The following is a 14,441-nucleotide window of genomic DNA, read 5'->3' on the forward strand; positions in this document are numbered from 1 at the left end:
TTACCATTTCCCACACAAAGTATGTAAGATGTTGACTTAGCTGCTTTAGAAATAATGGCAGCTTCAGGCTGGACTAACACATGACTTTTGAATTCTAGCATTGTCTTCATACTGTACATTTGGTAGTTTTCTACAGTTTGACTTAGTATCTCCATTTTTCTTAATTTATTTCTAGCATTTCTTTTACTTTATGTTGAATTTCAGGCATCAGCAAGGCAGTTGAAATAAGCACACAGCTTTTCAACCCTCTGCTCGCTCACAGCTGAGCAGGTAAGAGAACAAATTCCTTGTGGTGGCGCATTCTTTTATTCCTGACTTGTGAGAGATGATTGTCTGCAAAAAAATTTTCTCACAAGTATGTTCTCAAGTGGGAATGGAGATCAAACCAGAAGCAGACACTTGCCCTAATGGACCATTATGAGCTGGTGCTCCCATCTGTTGAACTCTTAGGTTGTTTCTTCTTTTCTTTGTAAAATTGGTCTAAAAAAATGATTAGTCATATTTAGATATGCTACCAATATATGTAACTCCATATGAATTGCAGGAGTCAGTTCTGGGCATATTGCGGATGCTGCAAAGAGCACTTTTGACTAACATCAAAGACAAAAATAGTACTAATTTCACGACTTCAGTCATATTTTGACTTAGGAATGGGGTCCATTCCATTCCTGGTATTAGAAACCCGAAAGACTTAAAGAAATTAAACCATGAGAAGCCATATTTCATCTTACTATGACACAGTAATAGCTCTCAGCATCTCTGCAGCTCTCTCCCAACCATCTATCCACACTTTCTTCCTAAACTCCACGCATAGCACAAACCTATTTAATGATGCACCTCACCTTTACCCTGTAAAATTAAGTTGAAAAATACTCTCCAAAAAACAAGAATCAGTAATACCTCAATATACTGAAATCCTCCTAGGAGGAGACATTTACATTAATCTGGCCCCACCTGTCAAAACCAACATTGAGACAATTCTCTTTCACACAAAACTTTAACCCCGCAACAGTAAACACCCAACCCTGGTAATGTAACTTTTGCCACCATAAATATTAGAAGCATAAGTAAAACTACTAAACTACATGTGAACTACTTGCCTGGATTATACAACACAAGCCTGATATTCTCTTTCTAACTGAAACTTGGCTTAAACTCATCATAATTGACTCCAAATTTACACCACTGACTAAAATGTAATCTGTAATGACCACATAAAGAGGAATGGTGATGACATTGCTTTAATATTTCCGAATGACTACCACATTTCTCCCTGCAACAAAGCAATACCAAAATTCAGTTCAGCAGAGATTCTTATTACTTTCCTGAAAATAAACATATATATATTATTGTCCTCTACGTCCCTCTTTAGCGACAGTATAGCTACACTGGAAGATATCCTGCATTAGAAATCAGTAGTAGTTCCACAAGAAAAAATACTACTAGGTGATGTCAGCATCAGTTAGTTGGAGATAACCTCTAACTCCCCTTCATCTAGCATGAACTTCTGTAGTTTCATGCAACTAGTTAATAACCCCACACACTATAACAGGACATCAGATTCCTTATTAGACTGGATCTTAATATCAGACCATAGCAAATTTACCACCACAAGTACAGTGTTAGACTTTCTCAGTGACTATCTACCAATCTATACAACTAGACATCTTGCATATCCACTTAACAGCATATTTATAAAACATGTTTAATCAAGAAATATTCTTTACTACCCTGTTGTGTATTAATTGGAATATCCTAAAAATCCTCCCCTTAGATGACGCTGTAAATTAATTCAATACAGCTTTCCTAAATATCCTAGAGTGTCTTGAACCTCATAGAAGGAAGAAACTAAAAACAAATAATGCAGTTTGGCCATCAGAAAAGAGAATGCTAACATGGGCTAGAGAAAGTGTGGAAAGAATCATAAAAATATAAAACACCACAATATGTCAAAAACTTAAGACTACGCTGCAACTGTACTAAAAAGTCTGGTCAACCATTAAAGAAATCTTGCACCCCAGTCAAAAATTCAACCCTAACCACTCTCCCAGTAACTCAGTGCAGAAAGCTGCAATAGAATTCAACTCTTATTTCATAGATTGTATATGTCCCTAACCAAGTAACCAAGGATTCCTCAACATCCAATCCCAAGCCTGTCCAACAGCCACATATCACCACATCCCCTTCAAATTTGTGCCCACATCCTATATATAAACTTAAGCTCAAATCATGCTGTACTTCAGCTGATGACCTTACAAGCAAGTACCTTAAAATAGCAACGAGTACCATTGGCTGTTGGAGTCACTTGTAGCAAATTATTGGCTGTGATCATGGATGATGATATTAAATTTGACCTGCTTAAAAAAAAAATCAACAAAAACTAGGGATGCTTTACAGAACAAAAATCTTTCACCAACACAATTAAAACTACACTTGCCACTACTTGTCTCCTCCCCTTGCTACTTTATGGCACTCCCATCCTTACTAACTTCCATGCATCACAAAAAAAAAAAAACTTGAACAATGCTATAATACAGTATCTAAATTTTGCAGTAAATGTCCCTTTCAGAACCTACCACTGTGCATCACTAAAAAGCCTAAATTAGTTGGAACATCTTCCTACCACCTATAAAATTATCTAGCGTCCATCTGCCTGTCAAGCACTAAATACCATTCCACCCAACTATGTTCCCAGTATGTCATTACAATCCAGTGACCAAAATTCCTCTCTCTGTCCGCAAATGTATTAAATCTGCTGGGCATGATCTGTACTAATACCTTAATACTAAGGCCTATAATACCTCTATCCATCAGGTCAGTACCATCCTTTCAGTCCTTTAAAACTATTCAAAAAGACTTCCTAGCCAGAATCGGTCTCTGTTCTTGTTCATATTTAAGGAAACAGTTTATCCAGGGGTTGAATAAGTACCTATTCATACCTTATACCTCCTTACTGTCCTCCTTCGCTCACTTTCTTACATTAATTAATTTCTCTCCCCTGACTCTCTAAATATGCTGTAACCATTTTTTTTTTTCCTTTTTTCTCTCACTTCTTATTGCACTTCCTGTTTGTGTTATACTAACTTTGTCTACTCCTGGACATAGTTTTCTGACCTTTTATTTTTTTTTTTATTTCTGTCTCCTTCCAACTGTTGAATTTACTGCTTTATATTCAGCCTAATCATGTGATCTACAGTGATCCACCAAGGATGGTCCCAGGTGTTAGAATTAGCAGATAGTCTTTTCCCTTATCAGTTGAATTTTAAGACAACCTTTTTTGGTTGGCTGCTGTCAATTTCCCACCATCCTCTTGTGCTTGAGTGGCCTCATGGTCCTGACATTCAAGAGGATTACGGCTCTGAACTGTAATCCAAGGTACAGGATTTCATTCCATTCCCCTCCATTTGCTTACTGTGTCTCCCCTAAGTTACTTAACCAAAGACTGTTCCCATATTGCCCCTGAAAAGGGACACTTGTGTGAGATGGGCTTACCCAGTTAACATACTTAAAAATGTCTGTTAGAGCTTCTTGCAGGATGAGCAAGTGTGTACTTCTATATTAACTTTTGTCAGTGCAGGCTTTTAATAGTCATTGTTTTTTGATTTGCAGGAAAGTTCTTAGTCAGTGGTAAGGGGCAACTAGCATATTCAGGGGCTTGGAACATTATTGTAGTCATTTTGTGACTTCATGGAGTGTCCTGGCATCATTTGCAAATGTCTTAATCATGGGAGTTTCTGAAAAGAAAAAAAATACATAATTCTTATTAGTGTAGAGGAGGAATCAATTTGTTGACCCACCAAGAAAGGTCTCCTCATAAATAGTTGAAACAGTACAAGTGTGTTCTTATTTTTTGTTGTTCAAGGGAAAACAGAGCTAACCATGTCTTATTGAAAATAATAGCATATCATGTCAGTACGGGTTAAGTAATTGGGAGTAAAGTGTGTTATATGCTGAAACATTTTTGGCAGCTATTTTCAATATAAAGGGAGAGGTCATCTTCATATGTTGGTTCTAAAACTTTCTACACTTTTTTTTTTTTGAGTCTTTCATGTAAATACATTTCCCAAGTTTTTTTTTTTTTTTTTTGGGGGGGGGGGGGGGCTTCCATATGCAGAATTTAAGGAGATTTTGTCAGTGTCTTTTTCTTGTTTTTTTGTGTAGTGATACATAAGAGGTGCATGTTTCTCTATAAACAAACTGTAGAAAGGGATATAGCATCCACACAGTGAGTCTTCATTTCATGCTTCATTGGAGTTCTGAGTGGTCTGTGATTTCAAGAGAAGGGCTTCAACAGTGGTCCCGCTCCACAAAGGTGGTGCCACAACGGACCCCGGTAACTATCGCCCCATAAGCCTGACTAGTCTGGTCTGCAAAGCTATGGAGCGTATCATCATGGAACTCATAAACAAAGACATCGGGAACCTCCAGACACTGGATCCTACCCAATTCAGCTATGTTAAGGGCAGATCTTGCCTCTTAAACCTAGTTGACTTCTTTGAAACAGTTACTAAGGCCATAAATAAAGGGAAGGTAGTCCAGACAGCCTACCCGGACCTCGCAAAAGCCTTTGACACAATACCCCACTCGGGCATCATAAATAAGCTCACCAGCTTAAATATTAACCCCTTTGTCACAAGATGGGTTGCAAACTGGCTCAAGGATAGAACCCACATGGTCAGAATTGCAGGTGCCATGTCAGATTCAAAACCAGTTACAAGTGGCGTCCCACAAGGCTCAGTCCTGGGACCTCTCTTGTTCGGTATATACGTCTCTGAGGTACAGGCTAACATGGGAGGACTATGGCCGACCAAGTTCGCAGATGACTGCAAACTGGGAGCCATAATAGTCTCCGGCTGACACAAGCATCCTCCAAAAAGGTCTCACAGAGACGGATACCTGGTGCCAGAGCCATGACCTCAAGCTAAATGCCAAAAAGTGCATAGTCATCCCCTTTGGGAAAAACAAAGTGCCCACAAATTACCACATAGGTGGTAATCCATTAAGTACGGACAAAGTAATTAGGGATTTGGGGACCCAAGTAGATAGTAATCTCTCCTTTGACAATCACGTTGCCAAAGTGGTTAGAAAGACCTTCTATATAGCCCACCTCATCACGAAAGGGTTCACATCTAGATCAAGACAGGTCATTGTGCCCCTCTACTCATCACTCATCAGGCCCATAATTGAATACAATGCCCCCTTTGGGATGTACCTTACCCGATACCTGCAATAACTGGAGACACCCCAAAAGTACCTCACCCAAGAGGATCAAGGGCCTCAAACAGATGCCCTATGCAGTTCGGCTAAAGAAACTCCAGCTCTACTCAGTTGCTTACCGCCTACTCAGAGGTGACCTATGCCTGACGTATAAAGCCATGTCCAACCCAGAATTAATGGACATGCTCCACCTCAGGAAATCCAAATCCCTTAGAGCTACACGCTCCAGGGACTTAAACCTCAGCACAGCAATAAATAGGACATGCTAAAGGGACAGATTCATATCCCAAAGGCTCCCCTCACTCTGGAACAGGATCCCAGTCCATGTTAGGCAGAGCCCCCTCACTGACCCTTTCCAAGAGAAGTTTTGAGCGGATGGGGATCATAAGTTTACCCCTGGGATCTCTTCTATGTCCTTGCTAGACAGAGGCACAGTAAACTAACTTTAAAAGGGCTATCTTCTGTGACCTTAACTAATCTAAAAGGGAGGGGAAAGCCAAACACACTCTGGCTAGGCTTATAAATACCCTAGGGCAGATAGCCTAGTATCAACCTATGAACCTATACTTGAGGAATTCTAAATCCTGAGGTTAAATCCCATTGAGGTTTTGCAGTGATCATTCAAACGTCTACTGTTACTTAAAATTTACACAACTGTATCCCTGATAGTTGGGGTAAACGTGCTCCTCTTCTGTTTGTTGTGCAGTGAGTAATCATTTTCTACACACATTCTGCTGTTTTTTGTAATACTTTACCTGTTTGCCACAGTTCTATCAAGAGCAATTTATTCTGCTGGCATGACTGCTTCTTTACTGTTATAGTTATTGGTTGCTGTCTTATGGCCAGTTTAATAGTATACATGTGATATGTCCTCTCAATTAATAAATCCTGCTGTGGAACACCAATCCCATTGCTTACTTGTTCTTTCAAGCAATTAATGCAGTCAGTTTACCAGTTTCCAGGTACAACAGAAAATGTCAGATTTTCTCTGTGTGCATGCTTTGTCTTCTAAATCTGCTGTTTTTGAATTATTGAGAAGCCTCATGCTGAGTCAGCCTTTTCTTCATTTCAGCCTCTTATTTTTGCCGTTTTATCTTTTCATCTGAATAGGTAGTGAAAAATGTATTTATTTATTTTTGTTTGACATTAATTATAGTCCTTCACTGTTCATTATAAACACATCTGGGTGCATTTTATTTATTTTTTGTCCTCTGAATTACTGGAAGCTGAGGGTTCTTTGGACTTTGAGCAGAGGAGTGGCAGGGGTTATCTTCTTTCCCTTTTGTTTACCTTGCAGTTAGAGACAGCGGGTAGGATGGCAGACACACAGGATCAGGGGTATGGCTGGTATGTTACTTGATAAGATTGGTCTTGTTTGCAGATGATGTCTTGTACTTGATAAATTCAGGAAACGGGGTATTTTGGTGTTTGTGAGTATTTTGAGACCATTTTCAATGTTTGTTTTTTGTTTTTTTTTGTGATGTAGGCTGGATGATGACAAAACAAAGGTTATATTGTGGGTCGTGTTCCCACAGATGAATTAATTCAGCAATATCCATATTTATGGGGACTTGAGATGAAGTGCTCAGGTGTGTGGATTAAAATGGATTCTGTTGTCAGCTAGGGGTACTGTGGAAAGAGAGGGGGGATAGAAGATGGTAAAAGGATTGAGAGGTTTGAGGCTCTTGGCGTGAATGTGGATGGTGAAGTACAGGCAATGAAAATATATGTAGTCTCTTTGATATATACAGGTTAGTTGCATTTTTGTTAATCAGAGGAAAAGTTGTGCGTCATAATTAATAAAGAGTTGAGGGGCTTTGGGAGGGAAGGAGGGCAGGAGTTGAGTGAGGCGGCTCTTCCCACTGAGCATGGTGGTTTGGGATTGCCAGGTTTTCGGGGTTACTTTACAGCTGTACAGTTAAGGCTCAAACACACACACATTCATATATATATATAGATATATATATATATATATATATATATATATATATATATATATATATGGATTCACTTTATAATCTTGAAATACTGAAATTTCGAATCTCAGTATCTCGAGGCTATAAAGCCGAAACCTTACAAACCTGAAACACCACAACCGCGAAAGTCAAAACTGCAAAACACTACACCACACAAACAAACACACCTACCTCCCAACACTACAAGAAACTAAAACAAAACACACAAACACAGAAAAAAAACCTGCCCTAGCTAGAAGCAGGGGGGCAAGCCCTTCTGCACCCCCCATGTGGGGGGCAGCGCACCCCACACCCATGCTACTTATATATACTAACTCCGAGGTTGCACTAACCACCAAAACACACCACTACACACTCCAAATGCACTCGCATCCACACAAACCCTACCCCAAACCCTTTAAAAAATAGCACTTGCCTAATGCGCCATCACAGCCACGAGTTCGACATTTCCTGCTTCGGGATACTGCAGTTTCGACACTGGTCTCGAGATACTGAAATTCGACATTCCAGTATTTCGAGATTCCAAAGTATATATATATATATATATATATCACACACATGTATATATGTTTGTGTTTGTAAAACAAAGTTGCAGGCTGTAAATCAGTTGGGAAATAAGAGATTATTGAAATGGGGAGAGAGTAGGATTTTGGATTCAGGCGCTTGGGAAGAGCAGCAATGGCCTTTAAGAGTTTAATATTTGTGGAATAGCGGAAAATGTTTTGAGATTTGGGCCAGCACAGGAATGGTGAGGGGAGATTTTGCCAGTGGGGATGACTGCAAGTAGGGGCAGAGAAAATATGGGATGGATTGGTATAATGGCTAAGATCTTCACTTCACAGACATAAAGTACAGAGTTTCATTCTGACCACTGTTTATTGGCTAGGCTTAAAATAGCCTTTTAGGGCTGTTAGCCTAGTGTCAACCTATGCAGAGTAGTATATTTGGAGCAACTGTTGCATAATAAAACAATGTTTTGCTCTCTCTAACTGTGTTTAGTGGAATATCATCACTTAATAAGTTTCTTCATCTTGGCAGTGATTTGAGTATGTATACATTGAGTGTGCTGTTTATTTCTCAAATTAACCATAAAGTCTTAGAGGCATTAAGTTCTGAGCATTCCAAATCCAATTCCAAGTTGTTGAATTTCGTGCTGTTAAAGGATAACGTTATTCATTAATTTTATCACCATTGTTACAGAAATGTATAACAGTTGTACAAAGTTAACAGTCAATGTTATGTAGTCCAATCTCACCTACATTCTTGCGCTTGGGTTCGGAGCCGAACCTTGGCTCCGATTCAGCCATACTCTAGCTTGAAGTCTTTCAATTGGCTGGGCTAAGAGGTATCCCATGCTGCACTGCTCCCTTTCCCTAGATCTTATTTGCCACTCGTAAGCCCAGACGTGGTCTCGCTCTTGGCTGTGGCTAAGTATACCTTTTTGTCTTCTTTGACAAATTTTGCTCCAAAAGCTATTTTCATAGCTAGGTGTGTGTGTTGTTGGTTTGTGGAAGCTGTTTTGTGCGGCCTTTTGTGGCTTTTGTCTTACTTTTTGTCTGGTATCCCGTCAGCTATCTCCCAACGGTCTAGGCTCGTTTCAGTTAGAGGACCTAGTCCTCCCTTGGTTATCTGTTTTTCCCTTCTGTGCTCATTTTGTGTTTAGGTACCTATCCCCTCCGGGCTAGGGTCATTTAAGTTAGAGGTCATTGTTTGGTGTCTGTAGTTTATTAGATTCTAGTTACCACGCTTGTTGCTAGTGTTAGTTTTACTGTTGTGTTGTGTCTAGTTTCCTGCCTACCATGTCTAAGGATACAAAAGAACATAAGCCTTTGGGCTTTAAGAGATGTAGTAAATGTGGGTACAAGATGTTGATTAGTGATGGGCACTCTGTGTGTGTTTATTGTTTGGGGGCTGTAGACCTTCAGGAGTCTTGTGCGATGTTCTTCGTGTTTCACTGTTGCAGTCATTACATTTGGGTAATCTGCTGGCAGGTTGCCCTCAGTCGGCCTGAATTCCAAAGTCTTGTGTCCTGCATTGGTTGCTCCAGGACACACTCTGATGTGGATAGAGTGGTGCAGAGACTGCTCCACTCACCGCTGCTGGCTAAATTGCTTTCTGCTCCAGCCCAGTCGGCTCCGGAGCCCATCACCCATCCATCGTCGATGTATCCTCCGAGCAAATCTCAGCCTTTGGAGCCAGAGTGGTCGGCGCCGTCTGATGCTTCTAGGTCGGCTCCGATAGCCCATCCTGGCTTATCGGCTCCGACCCCAGCTCCGACCCCATCCGCTCCGTCCATGGGGTCCAGGACTCATGGTTCCTTGGTCGGACCCAAGGGGGAGGTTTCAGGACGCTCTTAGGCTCCTAGCCTCTCTCGGTGCTTCAGCTCGGGTGAGCCTGACCCTTGCTTCGGCTTTGGACCTTGTCCCTTCTGCTCCGAGGTCTTCCACGGTTGGTCAATCTTCGGAGCCGGGGGGACCAGCTTTCGAGGTCATGCGGAGCATGCTGGCCAAGTCCTCAGCTGCATCATACAGCATTGACACTCAACTCCCTCCAGCTCCGTTATCAGTCTCTGATCACCCCCTATCTTTGGACAGCGGAGACCCAAGGCCTCAGGATACCTCCATGAGTGGTCCCCAAATTTCTGAGGGCCCCCCCCCCAAAGTTTTTGCCTGAGGAACCACCCAGAAAAAATGTGCAAGAGGAAGCACATCGACTCCCAGGAAGAGTCTCTCATGTCGGACACCGACCTTGAGGAATTAGAGGGCCCCCCAAGTCGTCCTCTGAGGTTATCTCTTTCTCTGATATCCTAGAGATCTTGAAGCAGCGAGGCGACTGGCCCTCAAAACCCTCCTCCTAGGAGGAGTCAATGTTCCTGAAGGCCTTTGGGGCACAGCCCACTGCCTCCTGGGTTTCTCCACCCTTCGACGAACTCCTGGATCTGGTTTGTCGAAGGGTGTGGGAAACCCCTGACACTGTGGAACCAGTCCCCAGGAGACCTAACAAATTTCTGTCCGCCCCCGCTGACAGAGTTTCTCACGAAGGGCGTTCCGGTAGATGACATGGTGGTGGCAACGGCCACCAAGAAGGAACTGGCTGAGACTTCATCTACCGTCCATCCCCCTAACAAGGAGTCTAGGACCATGGACTGGTATGGGAAGCGTATGTTTTCTTCAGCGGCCTTTACTCTGCTGTCGCTGAATTACTTGGCACATTTTACACGGCTCCACAGAGATCTTCTGAAAGAGCTTGGAGATTCTCTGCAGGGTAACGTTTCTGATGCAGTGGCTCAGAAAGTCAATGCTCAGATGTCTACTCTAAATTCTATTGCTAACTCCTCCATGAGGCTGATCTCTTACGCAGCCGAAGGAGTGAGTAGGGCAGCGAGTTCCAGAGTTTCTCTCAGGAGGCACTCCTGGATGCACCTCTGTAATTTCACGGAGGCCTTCAAGTCTATATTCACCAACGCCCCATTTGATGGTTCCTCCTTGTTCAGAACCAAGGTGAAAGACACTCTCACTAGGTACGAGCAAGAGGGAAAAACTCTGTCTGCCGTGGGAGTCCATTTTTCTATGCCTTCTAGACCTTATGCCAATGTCCAGAAGAGTGGGAAAATGTGGTTCAAGAAATCACAGAGGTTTTTTCGTGACACACAAAGTGATTCCCCCTCCAGAGGCAGGGAAGGGGGTGGTAACTCAGGTAAACGCGCCCTAGAGAAAGAGGAGGCCCCCCGTAACCAGGGAGACCGTGATTCCTTACGTGGTTCTACCTACCAGTGCTCTTGATGGGAGGCCCGACTGCCCGTTTCCGGAGCCAGTCGGGGGTCGCATTTCACTATACCCAGAAGCCTGGCAAAACATCACCCAGGACCAATGAGTATTAAAGATAGTTTCCGGGGGATATCACATTCCCTTCTCTTCTCCCCCCCCCCCCCACACTGATCAAAAGAATCCCAGATGTTCCCACACAATCAAAGGGATTCCACAGCTTCAGAGGTTATAAAGCTGCTAGAAAAAGGAGTCATCCAGCATGTCCCCTCAGACCAGATCGGATTAGGGACTTACTCCAGATTCTTTTTGGTGCCAAAAAGAACAGGGAACCTGAGGCCCATCTTGGATCTTAGCCGCTTGAACCTCCACATGAAGAAGTCCAAGTTCCGAATGGTCACATTGCAATCTATTCTCCCATTGTTGGGAAAAGAAGTGTGGATGTGCTCCATCAACCTCAAGGGTGTTTACTACCATATAAAGATGGACAGGGCATCCAGAAGTCATCTACGCTTCCGGCTGGGAGCCAGTCATTTTCAATTTCGTGCCCTGCCCTTTGATCTCACCACAGCCCCCAGGATGTACACCAAATGTATGGCAGTGGTGACGGCTCACTTGAGACGTCAGGGATTCCAAGTGTTCCCGTACCTGGACGACTGGCTCTTTTCTGCCACCACCAGGCGTCTGCTACTACAGAACAGAGCCGCTACTATCAAGCAGTACCAATAATTGGGCATCACTCTAAACTGGGAGAAGTCTGCCTTGTTGTCCTCACAGCGTGTCACCTTTATAGGTGCCGAGTTAGACACCGTGCTCATGAGAGCGTTTTTACCACAAGAAAGGGTTCGGGGTTTGCAACAACAGGTATACGCGTTGCTCCCTCTAAAAAAAAGTGAAGGCAAAAACGGTTCTAAAATTGTTTGGGACAATGGCTGCAACAATTATGCTGGTTTCTCTGGCGAGGCTACACATGAGGCTCCTTCAGTGGCTACTCTTCTCCCAGTGGTCTCTACAACATCTTCCGCTTTCTCATCTTATAATGATCACAGACAAGTGCAAGCAAGATCTACGCTGGCGGCTTCACACCAGAAACCTAAATGCGGGAAAACCCTTCGTCGTCGTCGTTCCCCCCCCCGTTGCCACAGTGACCACGGATGTCTCCCAGATGGGGAGGGCATTATCTCGGCAGGACAGTCCAAGGCACTTGGCAGGAACACGAGATACTTCTGCATATCAATTTCTTGGAGATGAGAGCAGTGCTACTATCGCTGCAAGCACTTCAGAGCTTTCTTCCTCTCGGGACAATTGCGATCCACTCAGACAATATGTTGGTGGTGTGGTATCTGAACAAACAGGAGAAACCACGTCGTACACCCTTTGCAGAGAGGCCAACGTTATCTTGTAGCAACGCACATTCCGGGCAAGTCCAACGTGATTGCCGACAGGTTGAGCAGAGCTATTCTGATGCCTCACGAGTGGTCCCTGAACAGTCAAGTTGCGGAGCAGATTTTCCACAGATGGGGTCAGCCTTGCTGCGACCTATTTGCCAGTCACCTCAATACCGAGTGCAGCAGCTACTTCACCCTTATCCCCCCTCAGGGGGAGTCACCCAGGGATGCTCTAGTTCACGATTGGCCCTCCGGTTTACTTTATGCCTTCCCACCTGTTCCTCTGCTTACAAAGGTTATTCAGAAAGTGCAGTCCTTGGGATGCAGAATGATTCCGATTGCTCCACACTGGCCTCGTCAAATTTGGTTCCCCTTTCTCCATCCCTATCTCATGGATGCCCCTTGGATTCTGGACCTACAGCCAGATCTATTGACTCATATGTCAGGGCAGTTCCATCCTTTTCTTCAGACCCTCCAGTTGACAGCCTGGCTACTCCACTTTCATCACTAGTCAGGCTTCATCATTTTTCTCTGGAAGTGGTTCATATTCTGTCTTCTTCCCATAAGCCTTCGACCAGAAGGATTTATTCCAGTAAATGGAGAAGATTCTCCATCTGAGCTCAGGCGAGACAAATTGATCCTTATACAGCTCCAATTTCTTCAGTTCTGGAATTTCTCTCCATGCTTTTCAATCAGGTGTCAGCAGCCACCACCATTAAAGTACAGTTGGCTGCTATTTCCACTTTTCACATCGCTAATGAACCCAGTCTAATGGCGCATAGACTTTGTAAGGCATTCTTGAAGGGCACTATGCTGCTTCGCCCTCCAGTCTTTGACCCAGTCATGCCTTAGGACCTAAATTTTGCGCTACAGTGCCTCATCACGTCCCCCTTTGAACCTGCAGCTACTTGTGAACTGAAATATGTGACTTGGAAAACTATCTTTTTGGTAGCCATCACTTCAGCTAGACGTGTCTCGGAGCTCCAAGCTTTGTCAATCAGACTCCCTTACTTGATTTTTCACAAGGACAGGGGTTCCCTCAGACCAAACCCTTCCTTTATGCCAAAGGTGGCTTCGGTTAGTAATCTCAACCAATCCATTGAACTGCCTGTATTTTTTCCAGAGTTCTCTAATAGGGCAGAATTTAAATTTCACCAGCTGGATGTTCACAGGCAGTTGTGTTTTTATTTGCATAGTACGAAGGATCTTAGAAAATCGGATCAGCTATTTGTATCATTTTCAGAAAATAAGATTGGGTCTCCTGTTTCCAAAGTGACCTTGTCTAGATGGATCTCTAGTTTTATTTCCTTCATTTATGCCTCAGGTGGTAAGGATTTACCATTTAGAGTGAAGGCTCATTCTTACCCGATCTATGTCTACCTCTACAGCATTTCAGGCAAGGATGTCTATGGATGATATTTGTGCTGCGGCTGCATGGGCATCTCTTCACACCTTTATTACTCACTACAAATTGGATTTGATATCCAGAGGCAGATCTTCCTTTGGTTCCACAGTGCTCAGGAGTATTTTCCACTGAGTCTCCCAGGGTTCAGGTGCTGGGGACGCTATCCCACGGGTAAAAATGTAGGCAAGATTGGACTACATAACATCAAGAAGTTATGTACTCACCTTAACATTCGATGTATGTAGTCCATCTTGCCTCACATTCTTACTTACCCTCCCACCTTCTCCCATCCTGGGGGACCTAGAGGTTAGTTCTGGTTTCAGTACTCCTTTTATTATTGGAATGTTTTTTCCTTCTCTATGTGTTATGTGTATGAAGGGTGAGTGAGTGATTGAGCTTGCAGCAAACAAGATCTGGGGAAAGGGAGCAGTGCAGCATGGGATACCTCTTAGCCCAGCCAATTGAAAGACTTTGAGCTAGAGTATGGCCGAGTTGGATCCGAGGTTCGGCTCAGAACCCACGGGTAAGAATGTGAGGCGAGATGGACTACATACATCAAACGTTATGGTGAGTACATAACTTCTTGTTCTTTCTTAGTTGTCATGTTTGTGATAGGACAGTTTATCTTTCAGTGCCCTTAAGGTTAATTGGAAAACTAGAAACCTTTTCTATGACTGAAAGAAAAGTTTTT

At 43.2% G+C, this 14,441-nt stretch overlaps 1 protein-coding gene across 1 annotated transcript in view; it reads left to right on the plus strand.

Moving 5' to 3' along the window:
• The window catches only part of MAP3K4 (mitogen-activated protein kinase kinase kinase 4), a gene marked incomplete in the record, with an annotated part of 2,414,579 nt that overhangs the window by 2,155,760 nt on the left and 244,378 nt on the right, over nt 1–14,441 (plus strand).

This window comes from Protopterus annectens, chromosome 1.part0 (assembly GCF_019279795.1).
Source record: "Protopterus annectens isolate FY-2018-M chromosome 1.part0, PAN1.0, whole genome shotgun sequence".
NCBI lineage: Eukaryota > Metazoa > Chordata > Ceratodontiformes > Protopteridae > Protopterus > Protopterus annectens.